This window comes from Gymnoscopelus braueri, assembly GCF_963280865.1.
Source record: "Gymnoscopelus braueri genome assembly, chromosome: 3".
Taxonomy (NCBI): domain Eukaryota; kingdom Metazoa; phylum Chordata; class Actinopteri; order Myctophiformes; family Myctophidae; genus Gymnoscopelus; species Gymnoscopelus braueri.
The window spans coordinates 58805561-58833166 of record NC_137612.1 but is presented as its reverse complement, the minus strand read 5'-3'; positions in this window follow the sequence as shown (position 1 = coordinate 58833166).

The following is a 27606-nucleotide window of genomic DNA, read 5'->3' as shown; positions in this document are numbered from 1 at the left end:
CAGAACCTCTGCCCCAAATGTTTCACGTGGGCCTGTTATAGCGCCACCAGGAGGCCGATTTGTGCAAAACCCATTTTTTAATACTACTCCTACAGATTTTATCCAAACGTCATGCAAATCGGTACACAGTATCTCTATAGTCATGTGATCAACACGGATCTGTCCGATTTCCCATATTCCATCCTGATTGGCTAAGGTTGGCTTCCAAAGTTTGCAGGATTGGTCCGTTTTGAACAATGCCTCAAACTATGCACGCAGCTTGCGATTTCGTTAAACTTCACACGCACATTCCCACTAGGCTGAGGAAGAAATGGCACCCTTTTCACATTGGCCTGTTATAGTGCCACCATCAGGTCTAATTTAGCAAAACACATTTTTGGCACAAAATGCCTCAAATCACGAATGCAGTGTCCGATTGCCGTGAAAGGCCTAAGAATAAAAGGCACCCTTTTCACATTGGCCTTTATAGCGCCACCAGGAGGCCACAATAACCTACCTGACCTGGTGGAGACCTGTGCTCCGAGGAGCACTTTTTCTAGTTATAATATGGTACCATTTCTGTCTACTTGGTCTGTGTCTCAGAGGGCTGTGGACAGTTCAGAAACCCGCCTACCGTGACATCATCGGTAGACAGGTTTGGTCATTTGAACAAGATTTCATTTTATTGTGTCCGTCCGTCCGTGTGTGTGTGTGTGTGTGTGTGTGTGTGTGTGTGTGTGTGTGTGTGTGTGTGTGTGTGTGTGTGTGTGTGTGTGTGTGTGTGTGTGTGTCTGTGTGTGTGTGTCCGTCCGTCCGTCCGTGTGTGTGTGTGTGTGTGTGTGTGTGTGTGTGTGTGTCCGTCCGTCTGTGAACAGCTAATCTCCGGCACCGTTGGCTTGATCGCAGCGAAACTGTGCACGCACACTCCCTAGATGCCAATTCAGAACCTCTGCCCCACATTTTTCACATGGACCTGTTATAGCGCCACCAGGAGACCGCTTTTTTTTTATAGTACTCCTACAGATTTTATCCAAACGTCACGCAAATTGATACACAGTATCTCTATAGTCATTAAACCAAACAGGTCTTTCAGATTTTTCAAATTCCATCCTCATTGGCTATGAATGGCTTCCAAAGTTTGCACGAGTGCTCCGTTCTGCACAAAATGCCTCAAATCATGAACACAGCATGCAATTTCTGTGAAATTTTGCACGCACATTTACATTAGGCCGAGAAAGAAATGCTACTTGAAAAATATCAAATCAGCCTCATGGTGGCGCTATAACAGGCCGATTCGTGTTTTTACCTATAACTGCGCCGATCTGTGTAAAATGTTGTATGTGCACTCCCCAGAGGCCAAGGAAAAACCTTCGCCCTGCATTTTTCACATCTACCTTTTATAGCGCCACCAGGAGGCCGACTTATGTAAAACATATTTTTGGATATTACTCCTTCAGATTTTATCCAAATGTCAAGCAAATCGGTACACATGATCTCTATAGTCATGTGATCAAGACGGATCTGTTTGATTTTTCATATTCTATCCTGATTGGCTAAGATTGACATCTTAAGTTTGCAGGAGTAGCCCGTTTGGAACAAAATGCTGCAAATCATGAACGCAGCATCCGATTGCGGTGAAACTTTGCACCACATTTGCATTTTTGCAAAAAAAAAAACATCATATTACTCCTACAAATGTTGTCCAAACATCACGCAAATCGGTACATATCATCTCTTAAGTCAAGTGATCCGTCCGATTTTTCACATTCCAGCCCAATTGGCGAATTCCGAACATTGCTGGCCCACATTAACCTACCTGATCTGGCCCACATTAACCTACCTGATCTGGCTTAGACCTGTGCTCCGAGGAGCACTTTTTCTAGTTTATTTGTTATTTTAATTAATGCATGAACAATGGCTTCTAGTTCAGCATGCTAACTTTCCAGGAATTAAAAGCCTCCAGTTTCTAATTAGCTTGATCTCCCCATTGATGATGTCACTGGTAGGCAGGTTTCTGAATTGTTCACAGCCCACCAATGAGACACAGAATGAGTAGACAAAAATGGTCCCGTCTTATAATAATGAGCATTAGTGAGGACCATTCATATGAAGATAAGATTGAAAATGGGTGAAGTGCTCCTTTAAGTACAGGACTTATTTTCTGTGACAATTACTTGAGCGCAATCTAAAAAACAATTCTGTGCCATCTTTAAGTCACTTATGAAAACACATCCGTTCAGGAAAGCCTTCCCCTAGATCACCTCATCTGCCATAACTGTGTTTGTGTATGCTTGTACATGCCTGTAAACTGTGTTTCGTGTTGACTACTGTATTTCTTTTGGACTCCTCTTAGTCTGCTAATATGTGTTATATTGCTTACCAGAACTTGTGTTAACACATTGGGTGCCAGAGGTTTATTAAAATATTATACGTTGAGTGCCAGCATTTCTTCCATCCACTTGCGTTATACATTTCGTGCTGTGAGAAGCCCTGACGCGGAAGTGCATGTAAACAAAGCGTGCGTGCGAGACGGCGGAGGGTCCCGACTAACGCCTGGAACAATAATATTTCCAACGCGACCCTCCATTGCAGCGTGATCGCCGATCGAAAACGGCTCGTTTCCACCACATTAAAAAGAAATGGAGATATTAAGCTTTTAATCAAGGAGATAACATTGAAAACGCCGACCGGAAGGATTTTTGACATGGAGCCACATCCAGCCTCTTCTTCTCAGAAACTGCTTGGGTGATGTCAAAGTTTCGTTTTAGCGCCCCACGTGGCCCACATGTATAAAAATAGAATTGGGTCAAAAACGGTCCGGACCGTTTTCGGCACTTCTCGTTTGGACCCTCAAAAACGGTCCGGACCGTTTTTGGCATTCAATGTGTTGCTATTCACCTTATCTCTGCTATCCTTATCCTTAGGCTTTTACATTTGTATGTTTTATTTTATTTAATGTTCTGCTTCAATCATTATTATTATTATTATTATTATTATTGAGTACTGTACTTAAAGGAGCACTTTACCAATTATGTTCACACACACATGTGACTAACACGTGTGTTTCTTCTCAGTGCTAGCCTGACCAAACCCCCTGATGTCGTTACCGTAGCGACCATGACCCTCAACACTCCGGTCTCCGTAGCGACCATGACCCTCAACACTCCGGTCTCCGTAGCGACCATGACCCTCAACACTCCGGTCTCCGTAGCGACCATGACCCTCAACACTCCCGTCTCTGTAGAGACCATGACCCTCAACACCCCCGTTACCGTAGAGACCATGACCCTCAACACTCCCGTCTCCGTAAAGACCATGACCCTCAACACTACCGTCTCCGTAGCGACCATGACCCTCAACAATCCTGTCTCTGTAGAGACCATGACCCTCAACAATCCTGTCTCTGTAGAGACCATGACCCTCAACACCCCCGTTACCATAGAGACAATGACCCTCAACACCCCAGTCTCCGTAGAGACCATGACCCTCAACACTCTCGTCTCCAAAGAGACCATGACCCTCAACACTCCCGTCTCTGTAGAGACCATGACCCTCAACACCCCCATTACCATAGAGAAAAGGATCCTCAACACTCCCGTCTCCAAAGAGACCATGACCCTCAACACTCCCGTCTCCAAAGAGACCATGACCCTCAACACCCCCATTTCCATAGAGACAATGACCCCCAACACTCCCATCTCTGTAGAGACCATGACCCTCAACACCCCCTTTACCGTAGAGACCATGACCCTCAACACTCCCGTCTCCAAAGAGACCATGACCCTCAACACTTCCGTCTCTGTAGCGACCATGACCCTCAACAATCCTGTCTCTGTAGAGACCATGACCCTCAACACCCCTGTTACAGTAGCGACCATGACCCTCAACACTCCCATCTCCGTAGAGACCATGACCCTCAACACCCCCATTATCATAGAGACCTTGACCCTCAACACCCCCGCCACCATAGCGACCATGAAGGAGCCTCTGTCCAGGAGGTCAAGCACGCCCCTCCCCATCTCCTCCGGTCATCCCGGTCACCGAGGGCTGCGTCAGTCTGCGTCCTATCACCTGGGAGTCCCTCAGCCCGGTCGTCAAGAGGACCCTCAAACAGATCACCTAGGAGACCATCATCCTGGTTGTCACAGAAAACCCCAGTCCGATCGTCACAGAGACCCTCAGCCACAGCACCGGGGACTGTGTCAGTCGGCATCCTATCACCACGGTGACAGAGCTCACCACTGGAGCTCTGGGTCAGAGTCGGAGGCAGAGGTGGAGCCCGAGGAGGAAGACGAGGCCCACAGCGGAGGCAGAAGCCAATCAGAGTGCACTGTGTACTGTGTGGTGTTGCTAGGAGACCACGGGGTCGGGAAGAGCACCCTGGCGGGAATATTTGCCGGGAGAACGGACGGAGAGGAGAGCGGAGGTGGGTATTAGCTATAGCCACGCTTACGGGACGACTTCAGCCATTTTCAACCTATCTTCATATAATTGCTCCTCACTAATGCTCATTATAATATGGTGCCATTTCTGTCTACTGACTCTGTGTCTCAGAGGAGGGCTGTGGACAGTTCAGAAACCCGCCTACCAGTGACATCAACAATGGGGAATCCAAGCTAATAGAAACTGCAGGCTTTCTATTTCTGGAAAGATAGCATGCTATAATAGAAGATAAAAAAATATTAGTATTTTCAATCTTGTTTGAAAAAAGAACATTAAAAAAAACTGCCTAACGATGATGTCACTGGTAGGTGGGTTTCTGAACCGTCCACAGCCCTCCTCTGAGACTGAGATTTTTTTATACCATAATTATCATCGGCATTAGTGAGGGGCAACTATATGAAGATAGGTTGAAAATGGGTCGTCCTTTAATGGCTCTATACACAGCAGCCATAATGGAAATAAATTGGGCCTTTTCCTTACTTCATTTACAGGTGTTACCAATGATACTAATGAAGGCTCTGTTCCATTTAGTGTAGCACAGTGGTTCTCAAACTTTTTGGGCGGTGTAGCCGCCCCTATAAGTGGGGTTGGGACACCTCATTACATTAGTGCACCCTTCGCTGTACTGTGATTGGCTCATAATTAGTACACCCCTAGCATTAGTACACCCCTAGCTGTACTGTGATTGGCTGACTCTAGTATTGGCTGACTCTATTCAGCACTGTGATTGGCTAGCGAGACACATGATGAAATCAATAACCTATAAATAGGACTATGCACTTCAAAAAAAACACCAGCTTCCATCACTGTGATGACCACTGTGATGACCACACTGCCCACTTCACACTGGGTGTGATTTTTTTATTTCAAGGACCCCCGTAACTCTTGAAAGTGTACAACCAAATGGGTCCATTTGGTTTTGATTGATCGATTGATTGAATAGTTTATTAACAACAGTTTGCACAAAAAAAAAAGCACAGAGAGTACAGTTCTATACAGATAAAAGGATTAAAAACCAAGAAAGCACTATGGCTTGTTTCCATTGGGGGCCATGTGTATTCAGTTCATCATACTATGCAAAAAACATCATATAAACGAGTAGTAATAAAAAAGGAAAATATGTACAGTAAACAGTTCGGGGGGATGGTGGGGGGGGGGGGTTCAGATGAAAGGATTGGACTTTTTACAGGGGCCAGTTCCGAATTGCAGCCACCTGTAAGTGCTTTTAGAGCAGTAAGGATTCACACTTTATGACCATTGGTAGGGCATTCCACATTTTGGTAGCATAGCAGTGAACAAATTTAACCCCTTGTTTGAGACAAATCTGGTTTGAACGTGATTTGTGGAGTTCCCTCTGGTGTTGTGTTTGTGGACATCTTTGACGTTTTTGAAGTAGTTTGACAGGTACAGTATGGGTGTCTTTGTGGTGTAGTGTATCTTATAGACCAGGCCCATTGCAAGTTGTTGTACTCTGTCCTCTACCCTGAGCCATCCCACCCTAGCAAAATGAGCAGGGGTTAGTTAGGTTGTAGGTGTAAGGCCAAGCAATATTCTGACCAGTTTGTTTTGGGATGTGGAGACTTGTTTTTAAGGCCTTTGTGGTGCTATGGTACCATCCATGAGGTGGTCGAAGTGACATGCACCATGCATAGTCGAAGTGACATTGGATGAGTGCTCCTGCTAGTCTAGAGTCCTCAATGTATTCCTACTGACCAGTGAGGAGATCCTGTACAAAAATCTTGTTCTATGGTTTACTTTTTTGATTACTTTATTATAATTATTTATAATTAAGGGTAGGGTAAGTGATTGCTTTGGTTAAAATAAGTGTTAAATAGCTCTATATTCTGATAGTACTCATTGCTATAGAGTGTTTGTTCAGTAAAAGGAGTCTCCTTGTCTCTCCACCTCTTTATTAAACAGAAAATGCATTTTCGTTTCAGTTTCAGTTTCATTTCCAATTTTATCCAACCAGGACAGAGAACTCAATCAGGATACAGATTAATAAGTCACTAAGAAATGAGCAGACAAAATTGGAACTGGAACTCTATACAAATTAAGCTTAAAAATGGGTACTTTCTCCTGATTGGCTGAGATTTTGACACCTACCGAAAAATTTATTTTCTGTTTATTAAAGAGCTGGAGAGGAGACATCTGTTACTGAAAAAACACTCTATAGCAATGATTACTATCAGAATATAGTATTTTAACCTTTTAACAAAATACTTTTTGTTTTAACCAAAAAATATCACTTACCCTACCTTTAAATAATTATTATTATATAATAATAATTATTATAATTATTTATTATTCAAGCAAACGAGTGGAGCTAATACCATTAGACGGCCCAATCTAGTGGTATCGGCCCAAGGAACCATCACGCCAGAAGAAAATGTTTGGATCGGGGCGGTGCAGCGGATCTGGTGCAGCGGCTCTGGTGCATTGGATCTGGCACAGCGGATCTGGTACATTTGGAACCCCCTCAAGGAACCAGGAGGGTACCTGGACCACACTTTGAGACCCACTGGTGTAGCAGAGTGTTTCCAGTGAGCCAACAAGCACAATATCAGCACCCTGACTCTGTTTGACCAGAATGGAACAGAGCCTGCATTAGTATCATTGTTAACACCTGTGAAGGAAGTAAGGAAGAGGCCCAATTTATTTCCAATATGGCTGCTGTGCATTAGCCTGGTAAACCCTCCCTCCGGAAATCTCTATTCTATTTGATTCCAGGAGTGAGTCTGGGCTGATCGCCCATTCTGCAATATTGGCTGCAGGCTGAGTTGGGCGGAAGTAATACCGTTGACTGACAACCCCTTCAGCCAATGATATTTTTTCCCCTTCAGCCAATCAGCAGTTCACCAGTCTAATGTGACGTCAACGGGACTTTTGAGACAGCCAAGCCCAAAATGGGTTGCCTTATTCGGGTACATGGGTGTCACTGCCCACCCCTACCGGTTCTCTAAATTTGTATTTTTAAATAGGCTTTGTCATGATTAATTGACCACATATATGAAGTTAAACAACTAAATTCTATCCAAACGATATATTATAAGTAAATTCCGTGCCTCAAAATAGAAGTTAGAGAGCTTTTTGAAGTCAAAAAATCGCGGAGATTATAGCGGACAGAAAAAGATGGCTGCCGTTCGTGTTTTGGGCTCACTCGAACTCGCCACCTGATTGGCCAACTGTCGCTGTCAATCACAGAACGATGTGCGACGACGCTGATAGGCTCGGTTAGCTGGTAATTCCACTAGAAACCCCCACAATGGGCTATCAGGCCAGACTCACTCCTGGAATCAAATAGAATAGAGATTTCCGGAGGGAGGGTTTACCAGGCTAGCTGTGCATAGAGCCTATTACAACAGTGAAAGCCATCAAATAACATCAGTAAAAGTTAACTATGCTTAATTACAATTTACACGTTTTGTCAGAAGAAAATGAGTCAACCAACAATATGTATGAGAGGGAGATTCATACACTATATTAATAATAAGTTATGAATTATTATCATAATTATAGAGAATACATATGAGAGGACACTGGCTGTGGACGGACAGGAGACCACCCTGATTGTCATGGATACCTGGGACAACGACAAACTGGTACACACTCTGTGTGTGTGTGTGTGTGTGTGTGTGTGTGTGTGTGTGTGTGTGTGTGTGTGTGTGTGTGTGTGTGTGTGTGTGTGTGTGTGTGTGTGCGCACGTGCGTGTGTGCGTGCGTGCTACCAAAAATAGCCGATCTACAAGCATACAACAGGCCGCATGCAGGACGTGTTGTACGATTGTAAATCAGCAATTTCTGGCGTGTGACACAGCAAAAAAAAAATCAAGGTTAATTGTAAGCATGAAACACAGGACAGATAGATATACTTATACAGCTTATACAGCTACTTACAGGGGGAATGATAGATTCCAAGAAGCAATGGACTAAAGTGTTTTTTTTCTTTCTTTCTTTCTTTCTAGCTTTTTTCTGCCGCCTTACTGATGGTATTGCCCTGACTGTGATCTCTCCATCATGCTGTATCTACTGTACTTTTTTCCCCTTGTCCTGTAATCTGTTTTTAACTGCTGTACTGTACCATCTTTGGTGCCTGAATTTCCGCAGCGGGATCAATAAAGGATAAGGTCTTATCTTATCTCATCTCTAGGGTTAGGGTAAGGTAGGGATACTGCTAATATTCCAAAATATGATAAGAACTAGAAAAGTGCGCAGATCTCCACCAGGCCGGGTTGGCCACCCAGGGCAAACCTTGGAAGTGAATTGTAGCCAATCGGAATGGAATCTGAGTTTGTAAAACTGTGCTGTGAAGAAAATGCGAAATGGCAGAACATCTCGTCAATGACCTAAGGAATCCAGGGGGGTAAATTTATAGTCTGTCTGTCTGCCCCCCCCCCTCTCTCTCTCTCTCTCTCTCTCTCTCTCTCTCTCTCTCTCTCTCTCTCTCTCTCTTTCTCTCTCTCCCCCTATGTCTCTCTTTCTCCAGGAAGAAGAGGACTCCTGTATGAAGGTGGGCAGTGCTTATGTCATTGTCTACTCCGTCACTGATAGGTCGAGCTTTGACTTCGCCTCCGAGCTGAGGATCCAGCTGCGTCGCATGCGGCAGGCCGACAAGATTCCCATAATCCTCGTGGGCAACAAGAGTGACCTGGTGAGGTCGCGAGAGGTCGCCGTGGAAGGTATGCGAGGTCAGAGCATGTTAGTCAAGCCCCCAGAACTACGGTAGAACATTGAAGCGGCCAAGCCTAGTGGTCAAATCTGAGAATGCACTTAAATGCTACTGCGCGTGCGTGCGTCTCCCGTTTTGTGCGCATGCTCACGACGCATGGAGCGATTCCATTGGTTCATATTGGTTCCATATTGGTTCCTATTCTTACTTCCGGGTGCTTCAAAACGCCACTGAGCACATTCATTGAAATGATAGCTGGGGGCGGGGCAATCCGCCCTCTAGTTATATTATACCTCTATGATGTTAGTACACGAGGGGTGTGCCTACATGTTTCCCAGAGGGCCGTGCGTGTGCTGTGGTGTTTGATGATAGAGTGTAAAAAAATATATAGACGACGGGAGCTGTGACGTCACGTCATCCATTGTTTTCTACAGACCTGTTTTGAAGCCACTACTTCAGCCAATTAAAATGCACCATCTTGAAATTCCAAGTCCCGAAAAGCAACTGGAAACGAATGCTATTGGCTGGAAGGGCAGCGAGGGCGGGTCTTCACTCAGTAGAACCAGTTGAAGCCCTGGAAAGCATACCCTACTTTATCATCAATTAAAAATGTAATGGGACCATAATTTACAAAATCATAATTGAAAGAAGACTTTAAACTAGCGACTGAAAGCATATGACAATGTTTACTACGGTAATAAAATCAAGTGTAAATCACCATTGACTTCAATGGAATGTACATTATTTTGCAGGGGAATCAGCAACACCCTCAAAGCTATTAATGAGAACTCCAGCATTTTAATTACTTCCTTATTGGTTCATATCCACAACCGGATGCATGCTGCCTGTGTTTCACTAACTGTAGTTCCTGTGTTTTTGCCTACATTTCCCAGAGGGCAGTGCGTGTGCACTGGTGTTTGACCAAATATGCTTAATTTAGGAAGATGCCCAACCCACGCTTTGCCACTAGAGGTGAAATGGTAAACAAATGGTCTCCTAAGTGGGTGCCGTTTGACGGCAGATCTCGCCAACGTCCTATGTTTACTGGTGCTATCTACAGATCTCACGAGAGTATGTTGCTGGGACAGAGAAAGGTTGATAACAAAGTTTTAAAAAAAAAAATCAGGTTCACTCTCCCATTGGAATGAATAGACTCATGAACCGGGCTAGTTACTTTAAAGTAGTAACTACCTTCATATTTTTTATACAATCTGAACGACAGCCGGATCAGAACGTCAACAGGGTGAGTCCTGGTGCCCACAGCTGTGCAGTGAGCGGAGGGGGAGGTCACAGACGGGGCTAGTGTGAGAGTAGGAAGTCGGAGCGGCCATAGCTGAGTGGTTAGTGAGCCCGCCTAGGGAACCAGCTAGCCCTGGTTGCCCCAGGTTCGATTCCAGGCTATCCCAGCATATGTGCCGATGATATGAAATTTGTCCCTGAGCAAGACTCTTAACCCCAATTGCTCACAGGTTCTCATTGGAAACAAGACCGCAAGGACTTTCATGAACGACCTGTTAAAAGGAATTATCCTTATCATAATAAACTTTTAATCCTCTGAAGTTGCCAGCTCTTTTTTCATAAAGTAACGAGTAACGCGCCCATTTAAAACAGTAACATGGAACTGGAAAAAGTAACTAGTTACGTTTGTAGAAGAAAGTCTTTGCATTTCAGTAACGTGTGTTCCTCTTAAAGGGCAAGACCACTTTGGTAGAGGTTTGGGTGGACAAGAAATCCAAAATAATCGCTCCATTGATTAGAAATTGATAATTCAAAATATGCTCCTCATTGACTTACATTGTATGGTAAAACAGCTCTCAAAGTCACTCTTTTAGCACATAAACAAACAGTACTGGGTTTGTTGATGTTCTATATTGTCTGAATCAGCTTTGTTCGTGTTCATTTACGTGCTTAAAGAGTGACTTTGAGAGCTGTTTTACCGTACAATGTAAGTCAATGAGGAGCAAATTTTGAATTATCAATTTCTAATCAATGGAGCAATTATTTTTGATTTCTTGTCCACCTTTGGAGCTACATCATGGCAAGGTAAATACACAACCCAAACCTCTACCAAAGTGGTCCTGCCCTTTAAGCCTACATTGTACTACATTTTGTTTGTTTCGGCTGGGTCCAGACTACAATATGACATCATTCATATTGTATTGTATTGTGCATGTGCGGTGGTGTTTGACTAACTGTAGTTCCTGTGTTTTGCCTACATTTCCCAGAGGGCTGTGCGTATGCGGTGGAGTTTGACTATCTGTAGTTCCTGTGTTTTGCCTCCATTTCCTAGAGGGCTGTGCATACAGTATGACTAACTGTTGTCCCTGTGTTTTGCCTTAATTTCCCAGAGGGCCGTGCCTGTGACTAACTGTTGTTCCTGTATTTTGCCTCCATTTCCTAGAGGGCTGTGCGTGTGACTAACTGTAGTTTCTTTTGTATCCATTTCCCAGAGGGCCGTAAGTGTGCTGTGGTGTTTGACTGCAAGTTCATCGAGACCTCTGCGTCGCTGCAGCACAATGTAGCCGAGCTGTTCGAGGGCGTGGTCAGACAGATTCGCCTGCACCGTAACCATGCCGACAGAGAAGAGAGGGGCGGGGCCTCTGGTCACAGGCGGCGGCCGTACGGGCAGCGCAAGGAGAGCGTTACCAAGAAGGCCCGGCGCTTCCTCGGCCGACTGGTGGCGAGGAACAACCAGCGCGTGGCCGCCAAAGTCCGGTCCAAGAGCTGCCACGACCTGGCCGTACTGTAGACAATATTATTGATTATTATTATTATCATTATTATTACCCTTATTATTATTCTTTTTTTTTTTTTTTTACTGTTGTTGTAAAAAAAAGATTTTTTTTTTTATGATTTAAAAAAAAACAAATTTGTAACAACAACATAATATTGGGTTGTGCAGGTGAGATTTAGAAAACCCTGTGGGGTGGTCCACAGGCCAAATAAGCAGACTTGGCAAGAGTCAGACTCAAGAGCTAAGGGTGGATCAGAGGTTAACCCTAAAACCGAAATAAAGTAACAAAAAAAGACCTCCAATCCGCGCAAGACCGGAAAATTTTCGCGCGGTTGACGCATGCACGCGCGCGCATGTGTCAAAGAGGTGTGCTCCCCCACTTCCATAATTAGCACTACAACACTGCTAATGTCACTGTCCAATCGCATGACATGTTTCATTTCATTGTCCAATCAATTAACCTGTTTCATTTCACTCTCCAATCAATGAACCTGTGTCATTTTACTGTCCAATCAATTAACCCGTTTCATCATATAAACTGTTTGATGTCACTGTCCAGTCCTATGAAATGTTTCATTTCACTGTCCAATCACATAAACTGTTTCATGTCACTGTCCAATCGTATACCTTGTTTCATTTCAAGGACCTTCAATTTAAAATTGCTGCCGGGCAGACAAACTTTGTGTCAACCTGTTGATATGTAAAGTGTTAAAAAAAAACATAAAAACATAAGCATGAACATGCCACAGTTAAAATCTATCTGCTCAGGAGGCACTAATTACAACTCAATGTTTATAATGTTAGATTCTATAAAATATGGCTCATCATTCATGCATAGAATTATCTATGGTTCTCTGTTGCCGTTTTATAAGCTAAATGTTGTAGTCAGGTAAAAGGGGTAACTTGGATTCAGAACTCAGAGGGGAACTGAAGCCAAAAACAGTTTTAGAGCCACTGACTGCATTGACCTGGACAATATTTCTTCATTCAGAATGAAATAATTCCTATCAGAGATTCCAACATAAAGGTAGGGTAAGTGATTTCCTTTCTGTAGGATCTGCAGGAGTAACAAAAAATGTGTTTCGCAAAAATCTGTCTCATCATGGCTGTCTCATGGTGGCGCTATAACTGGCCAATTTGAAAAGAAATTGGGTGGAGATTCTTCCTTGGCCTACTGGGAGTGTGCGTGCAAAGTTTCCCACCGATCGGTCCAGCTGTGCTTGTAGCATGTCGTGCAAAACGGGACCCTCCAGCAAACTTTGAAAGCCAATCATAGTTAATCGGATTAGAATCCGATGCCCATACCCTAGGTGGGGTTGGCGAAAGGGCCTTTCTGTGTGGAGTTTGCATGTTCTCCCCGTGTCTCCTAGGGTAGGTACCCTCACAAAAACATGTAGTAATCCTGGTCACTATACTGCCTCCCCCTGGCCAGCGCTACGTCCAACCAGGGAAACTCTCCCCTGTCAGGTGACAAGAAGGTCAGTTGGCTCTCATGCATTGAAGGAGGCATGAGCTCGGCCCTGGCCTCCCTAGGTTGGCAGAGGGAAGGTAGTGCCCAGGATTACATAGACAATTGGCACTGGGTGTAAAAAAATAGGGTTACAAAATCGTGGGATAAATATTTAGGGAAAAAAAAAAGAATCCGTAAAATCTGACATCTTGATCACATGACTACAAAAACAAATGTCAATAAAAAACGAATCAAATAATCAATTGAACAGAATATCTAAATGTGAATATTAATTGATGAGAAAGTCAATATTGTGCATTGAAGATTAGATATCTGTAATAGCAATTTATTTACTATGTCCTTGTGTGTTTTATGTGTTTATAAAAACTTAACCTGATTGAATATTGAATATATTATTAGGCAAAACAATGGAAAACAGCACAGTTACATTTAAAATACTTTGTCTAAAAGGTCCGTTCAAAAAAAGTTTCGATTGAGGTCCTTGGTATTCAATTCATAGTCATATATAGTGGCACCAACAGTTCAAATATCAACACAAAAATACAGAAAAAAATATTTTTATATATTCCCCCCCGCCCCAACATTTTGACTACTAGCCTTTGAGTGTGCAAAGTAAAATCTATGCAAATAGATTGAGCCTGTCAGAAATTGCTAAAGTAAATTATGTCTTAATCATGGTGGTTAATTGGAAAATATTGTAGTGGTAGATCTAGCCTTACACATTGGAATACAAAGTGCGCATGGGCTTGAAAAGATTGGTTATCACTTATTGTAGACCAACAGCACCACCTGTCTGTCATAAAGACAACTGTCTGAGTAGTGGCATTGTTGTAACTCAATTGTGTTTGGAAGTTTTATCAGTGAGTTTACCATAGGTTAGGGTTTTATCAGAGTCCAGTGACTGTGAGTGAAGGGCTGAGCATCTATGAACTTCTGACCCAGCATTTTCACAGTATATTGCATGTTGGTCATTTCTAAATACCAAATAATTATTTTGAAGAATGAACAGCTTTTTTATGTATTTCTATTTCATACATTTAGCTGGTAGATAACCTAATGCATTAAAAATAAGATTAATTAGCTGTGTAATAAGCAGGATAATATATGGGGAGGTGGTCATTATTGAAATTTAAAGCCCTTCAGGGTGATTATCCACAGCTATTGCGTCGGTGGATAATCACCCTGTCAGGCTTTAAATTTCAATAATGACCACCTCCCCATACATTATCCCTTGCTTATTAATTATTTCCATGCTGGACATAAAATCATTGTTTTATTATTTCCTGGCATTTGGCTTTTTTTTAGCCTACCTCAAAACATTTACAACACGAAACAGCAGTATGTTATGGATAGCGGTCATTATTTGAAGAATAGTGATTGACCAATCAGAATTCAACCAAGCGCTGCACCGTAGTGAAACAGAGGAAACATTTGAGGAATGTGATTCTAAGCTGATTATAAACTTATATGGATGTCACGGTGATGACGATGCTAAAAACGGCTCAAACGTCCTTCTGGGAATGACCAACGCATGCCTCGCATTCCCTGCTCCTCAGGGCATTCTGGGTAAACTGGATAAATGACACACACACACGCACACACACACACACACACACACACACACGCACACACACTACAATCATTTAACTCAGAGAGTGTCCCCACATTGGTTACATTTGGACACTCTTACAAATGGATACATACATTTTTAGGAAATTAAGTTAGTCATTAATGCTAGTGTAATGTATCATGTTTTAAGGAGAATTTTGTTCAGTAACCGTGTTAAATAGCTCTATATTGTGATAATCATTGCTATAGAGTGTTTGTTAAGTAACAGTGTTAAATAGCTCTATATTGTGATAGTAATCATTGCTATAGAGTGTTTGTTAAGTAACAGTGTTAAATAGCTCTATATTGTGATAATCATTGCTATAAAGTGTTTGTTAAGTAACAGTGTTAAATAGCTCTATATTGTGATAGTAATCATTGCTATAGAGTGTTTGTTCAGTAACAGTGTTAAATAGCTCTACAGTATATTGTTGTTTCTTTTTATATTTAATCACTTAATACAGCACCTTTAAAAGGACATAACCAAACAAATAACAACAATATGGAAAGTGGCTGTGAGCCATAGTCCAGAGCCAGAAAAGCACCTCAGTGTTTTGAAAACTGGGTTGTACGTACAGTATGTCTAAAAAGAACATGGAGCACTCAAAAAATGTGGAGGAGAGGATAAAAAGTTAATATGCAGATTATTATATAAAGCGCGAGAACTGAACCCGATCACTCCCTGATGAAGACCATGACACTTGTGTGACGGCATAAAGTCCACCTACCACACAGATGGACTTTTGGTCAAATTGACCTTTTTTTCCTGCGTTATCATTGGCCACTGTCTCCCCTTGGGGCTCCACACGTCCTAACACCTTCTTCCCCACGCAGCGGGGATACCATAGTCTTATAAATATTATTTCAATCCCACTCGCATCTCACAGGTATACTGTACTACGCTTCATTTGGCTTAGAGACAGAAAACTAAATCTGATATATAACTTCAGTTACACGTATTAACTTTTCAAAAAACAAAAAATACAAACATATACAGTACCACACACTGTAGGCCTACAGTAGTAGTCACTACAACAGTCACTTCTACTGTACAGTATGTCACAGGAGCAATCCATATGAATTCAACAGTTAAAGCATTATTCCTTTTCACATTGGCAAAGTAATCACCGAATATACCAACAGTCACACAAAAGTTCTACATCCAGTCCAGTGCTTTTCTATTCCGTACATACAACATACCATCATGTCAACAAAATGTTTCCCTCAATACAACAGTCACAACAGGACTCCTAAAATAATGCTATACTATGGTATTATGAAAACATGGCATCTGTCTACCTAACATGCTATCTAAATTACATTTTAGCCTTTGCATAATCCTGCAAGGTTGTCAAGGCTAGGCCAAGTGCTACAGGCTTTTTAGACAAGTATACGTACAACCCATACAGTAAACAGATCCCGCCATGCCCCAGAGAAGTGTACATAGTTAATATCACAAGGTACAACACACACCTGAGGTCATATGCGCCGATGCTGTGGGTGCTCCTTGTCATAAACACACACCTGAGGTGGTGCTCAGGGGTGCACTGGGCGTTCCGCCAGTTTTCTGAACAAATATATGTTGCTACCAGTGGTGTAAAGTGACTAAGTATATTTACTCAAGTACTGTACTTAAATACACTTTTGAGGAATTTTTACTTTACTGGAGTATTTCCAATTTGCAGTACTTTTACTTATACTCAGGGGCAAATGTTGTACTTTTACTCTACTACAATTTTTTGAAAACTTTAGTTACTAGTTACTTATTTTGATTATTATTACAAAACATACAGTAACCACTTCAACCCTATATACATTTCGGCCATTTGAAAATAGCCGATCTACAGGATCGATCTACAAGCCGATCTACAAGCTCACAATGCGTCGCTTCGTGACGCATTGTGAGCTTGTAGATCGGCATTCCTGTACAGTAGGCTACCCTTTGATTGTTTGTTATTCTGAAGGAAATGTGTTCAAACGCAACAGATTATTGAGAAACCATTACGCACACTGCATGTGCTCAATGCTCAAATGGTAACAGGTAATTCATGTATTTGTGCAAGATGACCCAGCTGTAAAATGTGTATATTACTAATTATGTTCAATCCAAAATATCATGCTGTAAGTGTTAGGCTGCATTTACACACCTGCTTGTCATTAATGCTTAAAAATGTCTATGACCATTATTTTTATCAGATGTCCGATACATTTTAATCATGCCGGACATTGGGGCCGGCCACCAAAAATCCTAGCGCGACCTCTGATTATCTGATCTCTATATATATATATATATATATATATATATATATACATACATACATACATACTGTGTACCGATTTGCGTGATTTTTGGACAGAATCTGAAGGAGTAAGAGCAAATTTGTTTTTTACAAAACTCTAAAAGGCATATGTGAAAAATGCAGGGCAAAGGTGTTTCCTTGGCCTGAGGTGTTGTGAGATTGTAGACATGCCATTTGCTGAATGTTCGCCCCAGAATAGGCATGCTAGGGTTCATGTGGTTAAATAAGTGAATGAAAGAGATTGAATAATGTTTTTTTTCCCTCTGTATGACATGTTCTATTCAAAAAAAGTTAGAGATTTTTTTCATTCTTTGGAACTACAGTATGGTTGGTGTCATTGAAGGCTGATAACTGGGACTAAGCTACTACTTGGGAAGGGCTATCATGTTGAAATATTATCTAGATATATAGACCTTTTCAAAATACCAAACTGGAGTTTGCCACCTTGAGTGTCCCTGATTAGTGAATATTCTGGCCTGGGCCCATGGACTAAATAGAGAGGTGTTGAGTCAGAGGAGACAAACACATTGTTCACTGACTCTCTTTACAATACAACTATATGCTCTACATTCTACCACTCAAACCCAGTGGTGTAAAGTAACTAAGTACATTTACTCAAGTACTGTACGTAAGTACAATTTTGAGGTACTTTTACTTTACTTGAGTGTTTCCAATTTTCAATACTTTTACTTCTACTCCACTACATCTCAGAGACAAATATTGTACTTTTTACTCCGCTACAATTGTTGGAAAACTTTGCTTTGTAGATTTGTATTATTATTGCAAAACATACATTAACCACTTCAGCCCTATTTAAGCTAAAAGTCTTTTGAAAATATCAGATCTACAAGCTCACAACACGTCGCGATGCGAGTTCGACTCGTTGTGAGCTTGTAGATCTGCTATTTTCAAAATACTTTTACAAATTTTAGATAATATGATATGAATATAATGATAACTTGTGAAACGGGACATTCTGCATAATGAGTACTTTTACTTTTGGCACTTTAAGTACATTTTGGTACCAATACTTTTGTACTTTTACCCAAGTAAATTTTGAATTCCGGACTATCACTTGTAACAGAGTATTTCTACATTGCAGTATTAATACTTTTAATGTAAGAGTGACACATACAGTTAAAAAAAGTACAAATAAATAAATAATCGAGTCCACCAAATTCAGTTTGAATGTAATTCCAGCACACTATGTGTTTCAAGTTTCGGCGCTTCATTCACTTTATCAAAGTCAGTAAGGCCCTCAGAAAATGCCAGAGAGCCTTTCACTCTGTAGACTAAATGACATGAACTGAAGAATTTACCAGGCAAAATGTTCCACACAGATGCGTGTGTGTGTGTGTGTGTGTGTGTGTGTGTGTGTGTGTGTGTGTGTGTGTGTGTGTGTGTGTGCGTGTGCGTGTGCGTGTGCGTGTGCGGCTGTGCGCGCGCGCGTGTGTGTGTGTGTGAGTATTGTCTGGAATGTAACTTAAGCCATGTGAGAGTTAATTAGCAGGTTAATGAGCAAGGCATGCTGCGAGTTAGAAAGAGACATGGGTCACACACACACACACACACACACACACACACACACACACACACACACACACACACACACACACACACACACACACACACACACACACACACACACACACACACACACACACACACAGATGTACAAAAATAGAAATACATTATTTCACCGTTTATTTTATGAAACACTGGTTTAAAAGTGGTTCTGTACACAATTGTAAACGGAAGCATACAGTATACAGCCACAACCTAAAATAATAATAGAACAGAATAGACTATATTTGCCAAGTTCAGCTCCCAGGGTCAGCATTTAAAAAGACAAAAAATACAGACAAGACAGAAAAAACATACATCATACGGTACGATATGCTACAATATTCTGTAAAAAGACAAATAGGGGGCACCGTTGGTCTGGTGGTTAAGGCGCATACCACATACAGCTCTATCTACTGCAGCCTGACAGCGGATCGCGGGTTCGATTCCCGAACCGGATGGCGTTTGCTGCCTGTCACTCCCTGTCTCTCTCTCACTGTTTCCTGTCACACTCTACTGCAGTGGACCCGACATACCTAACAGGCTAGATGTCAGTTATACTCCATAATGAAATCTAGAAGGTACAGTAAGAGTCAATGACACAATGAAGAAGGAATCCATGATGGCACACGGCACAGTATGCACTTTGATTCCATGGAGGTACAGTTTGATGCGCTCTGAGTCTGTAAAACTAGCAAAACCAACAGGAAGTGTTCATTTATATAAAAAAAAAACAAGGCTACTGGGTTTTGTGATATTCTTTAACAGTGGTTCTCAACCTGTGGGTCGGGTCCCCAAATGATTTTGTGGGGGTCCCGAGATGATTAGCTTATAATGTGCAACATTGTTTTCCCACTCAACAGTAAACAAACCAGCATACAGTATAACTGTATCCAGGATATCTGCACATTTATAAAGTGACAATTTAATGACTTTTAAGACCTTTTTTATAGCTAACAAAAAAATAAGACTTTTACTGCGTCAAAAGTAATCAACAAACGATACTATAAAATAATCGTCAAACACTGGCCAAATTGTCAAATATTACCTAAGAAAGAGGCAAAAAATGTTATCTGTGGAACCGAGTCAAACTTAATGTAATGCTTAACTGTTAACTCCTACAATTCCAAGTGCTTGTCAGGGTGGGTGGTCCCACGTTCAAATATGATTATTTTGGGGGTCTCGGTCTGAAAGGTTTGAGAACCACTGCTCTGGATTGTCAGAATCAGCTTTGTTTGTATCCGTTTATGAGCTAAAAGAGAGCCTCCAGAGCGGTTTCCCCGTACACTGTAAGTCAATGAGGAGCATATTTAGAATGATCCATTTGTAATCAAAGGAGCAACCAATTTTCTTGTCCACCTTTGGAGTTACATCATGGCAAGGTAACTACACAACCCAAACCTCAAGTGTCCATGCCCTTTAAGTCATATTGTGTCTTTTAATAATATGATGGTACGTTGTGTCTAAATGAACATTATTACTGTATTTGATACTTGATACTTTTTGTGTATTGTATCCAAGCAACTGAACACATTCTTTAATGTACTGTACAGTTATAAATATGGAACATTTGATAATAATCCAATATGAAGATTGTGGTTTTGGAAAAAAGAAAGTATCAAAGTGATTGTGAAAAAAAAGTGGTATAGGTCAGTTCAGGAGCCTGTAGGAATGCATCAGATGATACAAACATTAAGATGGTAATTGTGTCCTGTGTGTGTGTGTGTGTGTGTGTGCGTGTGCGTGTGCGTGTGCGTGTGTGTGTGTGTGTGTGTGTTAAAGGGAAACGTGTTGCGTCTGTTTAGGGTTGTCAGTTGATTGAAACGTCTCATGACAAGAAACCACATTCTGTGTAACATCATTCACATGTCTGTCTGTTAGGAGAGGAGAGGAGAGGAGAGGAGAGGAGAGGAGAGGAGAGGAGAGGAGAGGAGAGGAGAGGAGAGGAGTATAATCAAGAGAGAGAGAGAGACAGACAGGAGAGAGAGAGAGACAGACAGACAGACAGACAGACAGAGAGAGAGAGAGAGAGAGAGAGAGAGAGAGAGAGAGAGAGAGAGAGACAGAGACAGAGACAGAGACAGAGACAGAGACAGAGACAGAGACAGAGACAGAGACAGAGAAAGAGAGAGAAATGGTACAGCTACAGGTCCAAATAAACGGAGGGAACCAACGTTCTAACCCAGTTGCTGAGGGAAGACATTTTAGGAGCACATCACAATGTATTCAAATCACTCAGGTGAGTGAGTTCACCATCTGAGAATGATTCTCCCAGCGTGATCTAATATGAGAGTGACGACACTAGCATAGACTCCCATTGTAAGAATGGAATGCGGAAATGCTCTGTCTATCTCAATGAGGAAGTTCCAATGTTTGGAACTATAGCCCATAGCAGCCTGCTTTGCGGCGAGATCAAAGCGTGACGGAATTCTCTGTCTCTATGATCTATCATTTCGTGCCTATAGGCTATAGGCTCTGTGCACAGCAGCCATAATGGAAATAAATTGGGCCTCTTCCTACCTTCCTTCACAGGTCTTACCAATTATACTAATAAAAGGCTCTGTTCCATTTAGTAGCATAGTGGCTCTCAAACTTTTTTAATTTCAAGGACCCTCATAACTCTGAAAGTGTATAAAAGTGTACCATTTGTACACTTTTATAGAGTTACACACCCGTAAGGGGCCATTTGGACATCTGGACCACACTTTGAGACCCACTGGTGTGGCAGAGTGATTCCAGTAAGCCAACATGCACCCTCTTTGACCAGAATGGAACAGAACCTTCATTAGTATCATTGGTAAAGGTAACACCTATGAATATGGCTACTGTGCATAGAGCACACTAACAGAGCATAGTGTTGATTTTAAAAACATATATAGCACTATGTCCCTTTAGGGGTTCCGTAAACTCCTGTAAACACACAGTTGTTTTCTAGAAGTGTTTACATGATTATAAATATGATGTAGATTATGTTCCTTATACAGACTACTTTCCTTATAGGCGTAGCTTGACTTTTGTTGCTGTGGGTTTTTGAATCAAATAAATTTCACTGGTTTAAACAACATTTACAGTATGTAACAGATTAAGGAAACACTCAGAACAAAAACTGACCTAGTCTATTTTGGATCTGATGGATAGGGTTCAGTTCAGTCCAATTGGAAACACTTGCCTGGTCGTGGCCAGGGTTGCCTGGTTGTCCTGTGATTATGAGAATTACTGCTGCTACAGCGAAATCCAGAGCTAGGCTGGGACAAAAACTTAGGTCCTAGACATTTTGGCCCAGACCGGCCCACCACAGCCAGCGCGCAGATACTCTACCACCCCGTTCCATCGAGGCACATACAAACACACAAGCCCTTAATACCACCACTTTTACTGAAACACATCCCTCAGTGTTCTGGAGCCTTGAGTAAAATAAATGACACAACCCATACGCAACTACACAACCCATAAATATAATAGTTAGATTAATAGTACTCACTAACATACACAACTACACAACCCATACATATGATAGTTAGCCTACAGTACTCATTGACACAGGGAGTGTGTTGCTCTTATAAGGAGGATGCTGGCTGAAGCACATCATGGCACTGGCAGCAAGCTACTCTACTCTGCATGCAATCAGAACTTTAGCTAGTTAGCTAAAGAATAGAAAACAAGGGTAGGCTATAATAATCTGAGAATGCATCTATTACAGATCTTATAGATCTATACGCTATATGAGGATGGCATCAGGAAATGCTTAATCTCTCAAGAACAGATTCTGCTCTCCGCTTGAATCTGTCGGGGGGGTTTGTCATATCGCGTACGCACTGGCCTACAAGTGGGCGTGCCTTCAGATCAGGAAGCAGGCCGCGCTTTACCCAATCAAATGTAGTGGGCGGGATTTACGTGTCTGCCGATCCTTCCCCACTAGAAACAAACCGAAACTCATTTAACAATAGCCTCCTCGGAGCAGACAAAACCACAGAAAGATATTCACATTTTAACTTGCTCTTTCATCATAGAAACAAGTGGGCTTATAACCAAAACGATCCATGTTCTCTGGGAGAAGTGGTGTTAGTGTTCCGTGTAGAAATATTGTTAGTGGGAATGAAAACATAGTCGCACCACCGGAAGTGAAAGGCTGAAGGCAGACCAAAACCCCGGTTTCCTTGCGCACGGATGCTCCATTTTGCTCCCCCCAGAGCTAAGTGAGATAGTAAAAAACAGCAGAGGGCGCTGTTTTTCCTTTTCATTTGGCGATGGGTTCCCAGATTGGGAAATGCTTAATAGTACAGCGGTTTAACTCAGTTTTTTTAGCAAATCGTGCACTTTTTGTAAGAAGCGTGAAATTTTCAGCATAATTAGTAAACAATATATCATTAATTTTCAGAAGGGGAGGGAAGTCAGATTTGACCTCTGAGGACCGTGAGAGGTCAAATCCAAAATGGCCGCTAGTCCAACTTAAGTTTGGAACCAAACACAGTAGAAAAAAATTTAAAGTATCATTTCCAACTAAATAGGGGATGCCTTTTCATTTGGGGATACTTTCGAGATCATCAGATTTAAAAGAAATGCATTTAGGTCGAGGTCAAGGTAAAAATGTGCCCAAAAAAATAGTGCAATGATTTCCTCAGAATCAACAAATGGCAGTGTAACAAACATGGGTGTCTTATATAGGTGACACATCTGAAGGGGTTTAGACAATTAATTAATTAACATTCCTCTATCAGAGGGCGAGGAACTTCAATGGAAGTGGAGTCGTCTGTTCTCCTGATTCTCCTGCTGATTCAAACTTGGCCTGCCTTGCCCCATGTTCACAAGAGGAGGCTGACACTTGTCTGCTTCTGCATGTGGCATATACTGTGCTAAAGGGGTGTAAGAAGGTGACCATACGTACTGTTCATACTGATGTGGTAGTACTGTCTTTGGCTTCATTCCGATGAGCTGTGGGTTGCCTTTGGTGTTTGATCAAGCTTTCAGTACATAGCTGTTGTAGCATGAAATGGTTGCCACAATGACTCCAACACAGTGTCTGACTCTCCCAGTCTTTCACGCTTTCACCGGATGTGACACTGTATCTGCATTCGCTGGCAGAGGAAAGGAGACTGCCTGGGAAACTTGGAGGTCATTCCCAGAGGTGAATGAGGCTTTCAGTGAACTCCTACACATGCCAAGTTAGGTCAGTGAAGGATCAATGTTCCTGCTAGAGCGATTTGTGGTGCTCATGTATGACCGAACCAGTGAGTGCACGGAAGTGAATGATGCCAGGAAACAGCTCTTCACACAGAAGTCAAGAACACTAGAGAGCATTCCTCCAACCCAGACAGCACTCAAGCAACACATCAAGCGCACTTGCTACCAGGCAAACTGTTGGAACCAGGCATTGGTACTGGAACCAGAGATGCCAGAGCCATCTGAATGGGGCTGGACAAAAGAAACAACTGGGTGGCAACCATTTTGGACCACTCTCTCTGAAGCATCCAAATCATGCCATGAATTAATCCGCTGTCACTGCACCAAAGGGTGTACTGGACGATGAAAGTGTGCCAAAGCTGCACTCAAATGTACTGCACTGTGCCTCTGTTCTGGAGACTGTTAAGTTGTTGTTTTTTGTCTTGTTTTTCTCTTTCTGTACGCAAGATGTGACAATAAAGAAGCCTTGAACCTTGATTATTGTCATTTATTAATATAGACTACCACCATGGGTTTATTCTGTTTATTTGTTTTGTATTATTCACATTGTCACAAAATGGAAGAACAGTTTCACTATATTGCAGTATAACCCAGTGTCCAAGCTAAAATATACTTATTACTATGTCATTTGACCTTGACCTTGATTTAATGTATGTCCTTGGTTTCTGGCAATCTCCAAAGTATCATCAAATGAATGGGCAACCCCAACTTAGTTGGAAAGAACGCCTTAAATGTTTTTTTTAAAGTATTTAGACATTCAGACCCTGTAAACGGGCGGCCATCTTGGATTTGACCCCTCAGAGGTCAAATTTGACTTCCCTCCCCTTCTGAAAATTAATGTTATATTATTTACTAATTATGCTGAAAGTTTCAGCCTTCTTACAAAAAGTGCACGATCGTATTGCTATTCCGCTCTACTATAACTTGTACATAGTCAGTGAAGGCTGTAATTTGCGCACAGTGTATGGAAAGAAGTTGTTTTATTGTAACAGCAAACCCCCCCCCCCTCTCTCTCTCTCTCTCTCTCTCTCTCTCTCTCTCTCTCTCTCTCTCTCTCTCTCTCTCACTTAATTTTAACCAGTGTATTCTGGGATATGATATTTAGACTGCCATGTCAACAGTTTAGGGAATCTGAGCAAATTGAGTCTGTGTAGGATTTGTAAAAGAGAGTAACCAGGGACCTGTCAACATAGGCAGAAAAGCTGTTACAGACCTCTCCTCCAAACCATGAAAAGTGAGATTGTTATTGATTAATGAACCAAAGTATTTGTAGCTGACAATTGGTTCTACCTCTTGACCCTCAGTGATGGTGTTGTTCTGAATGAAAGGACCATTATGTCTTTTGTCTTTAATATGTTGAGTTGAGTTTGTTTTTGCACCAGTTTAAAAATAATCAACCACAGGGCCATGAATGATTCATCGTCATGGTCAAGTGTCAATCTTCAGTATATATCGGTTATGACACTGGCCCTGACAGTCATATATAATATAAATGAGTAATTACAGAACACAGCCCTGGGGTGATGCAGGAGATGAACAGAGCTCACCTAACATGCTCTCATTCAGCCACTCCGTCTTCTATTGGAGAGGATCCAATCAACACAACTAGAGTCAACACCAGAGTAGTTTACAGAGTTCATCCACAAACAGGCGGGGTTGAATAGTGTTGAAAGATGAGGGAAAATCAACAAACATCTTGGCATGATTTTGAATAAAAGATCACGCAAGGTGACAGTAGCGTCCTGTACACCCTGCCACTCCTATATGCAAACAGAACATGAACAAACTAGAAAAAGTGCTCCTCGGAGCACAGGTCTCCGCCAGGTCAGGTACGTTATTTAGGCCTCCTGGTGGCGCTATAATAGGCCAATGTGAAAAGGGTGCCATTTATTCTTAGGTCGTTCACGGCAATCGGACACTGCATTCATGATTTGAGGCATTTTGTTCCAAAAATGTGTATTGCTAAATTAGACCTGCTGGTGGCGCTATAACAGGCCAATGTGAAAAAGGGTGGCATTTCTTCCTTGGCTTAGTGGGAATGTGTTTGTGAAATTTCACGAAAATCTCAAGCTGCGTTCATGATTTAAGGCATTTTGTTCAAAACAGACCAATCCTGCAAATTTTGGAAGCAAACTTTAGCCAATGAGGATGGAATATGGGAAATCGGACAGATCCGTGTTGATCACATGATTATAGAGATACTGTGTACCGATTTGCATGACGTTTGGATAAAATCTGTAGGATTAATGTTAAAAAAATGGTTTTGCACAAATTGGCCTCCAGGTGGCGCTCTAACAGGCCCATGTGAAAATTTTGAGGCAGAGGTTCTGAATTGGCACCCAGGGAGTGTGTGTGCACAGTTTCGCAGCGACCGGGCCAACGGTGCCAGAGATTAGCTGCTAACACACGGACAGGACACACACACGGACGGACGGACGGACGGACGGACGGACGGACGGAGGGTAAAACTAGAGAAAGTGCTCCTCGGAGCACAGGTCTCCGCCAGGTCAGGTAAGTTATTGTGGCCTCCTGGTGGCGCTATAATAGGCCAATGTGAAAAGGGTGGCATTTCTTCCTCGGCCTAGTGGGAATATGCGTGCACATTTTCACGGAAATCGCACGCCGCGTTCATGATTTCAGACATTTTGTTCAAAACGGACCAATCCTGCAAACTTTGGAAGTCAACCTTAGTCAATGAGGATGGAATATGAAATATCGGACAGATGCGTCTTGATCACATGACTATAGAGATACTGTGTACCGATTTGTGTGATGTTTGGATAAAATCTGAAGGATTAATATCCAAAAATGTATTTGACATAAGTCGGCCTCCTGGTGGCGCTGTAAAAAGCAGATGTGAAAAATGCAGTGCAGATGTTTTTCCTTGGCCTCTAGGGAGTAGGCGTGCAAAGTTTCACGCAGATCGGTGCAGTTATAGTTAAAAATGCAAATCGGCCTGTTATAGCGCCACCATGAGGCTGATGTGAAAAGTTTTAAGTGCCATTTCTTCCTCGGCCTAGTGGGAATGTGCGTGTGCAATTCTATGCAAATGGCAAGCTGCGTTCATGATTTGAGGCAGTTTGTTCAAAACGGACCAATCCTGCAAACTTTGGATGGTAACCTTAGCCAATGAGGATGGAATATGGGAAATCAGACAGATCAGGGTTGATCACATGACTATAGAGATACTGTGTACCGATTTGCATGAGGTTTGGTTAAAAACTGTAGGAGTAATGGGAAAAAATGGGTTTTGCACAAATCGGCCTCCTGGTGGCGCTATAACAGGCCCATGTGAAAAATTTGAGGCAGAGGTTCTGAATTGGCATCCAGGGAGTGTGTGTGCACAGTTTCGCAGCGACCGGGCCAACGGTGCCAGAGATTTGGTGCTAACACACAGACAGGACACACACACGGACGGACGGACGGACACACGGACGGACGGACGGACAGGGGCGAAAACATACTCTCTCGCCATGCCTTTCGGCCTGGCGGAGACAATAAAATATACTCTCTCGCCATGCCTTTCGGCCTGGCGGAGACAATAAGGATCTTTTGAAACAATACATTTAGGGGGCTTATGTATCAACTGTCAGAGTAGGACTGCTGATCTACAACCTTATCATAACTTTTAATGACATGTAAAACAGGTCACAGGTCA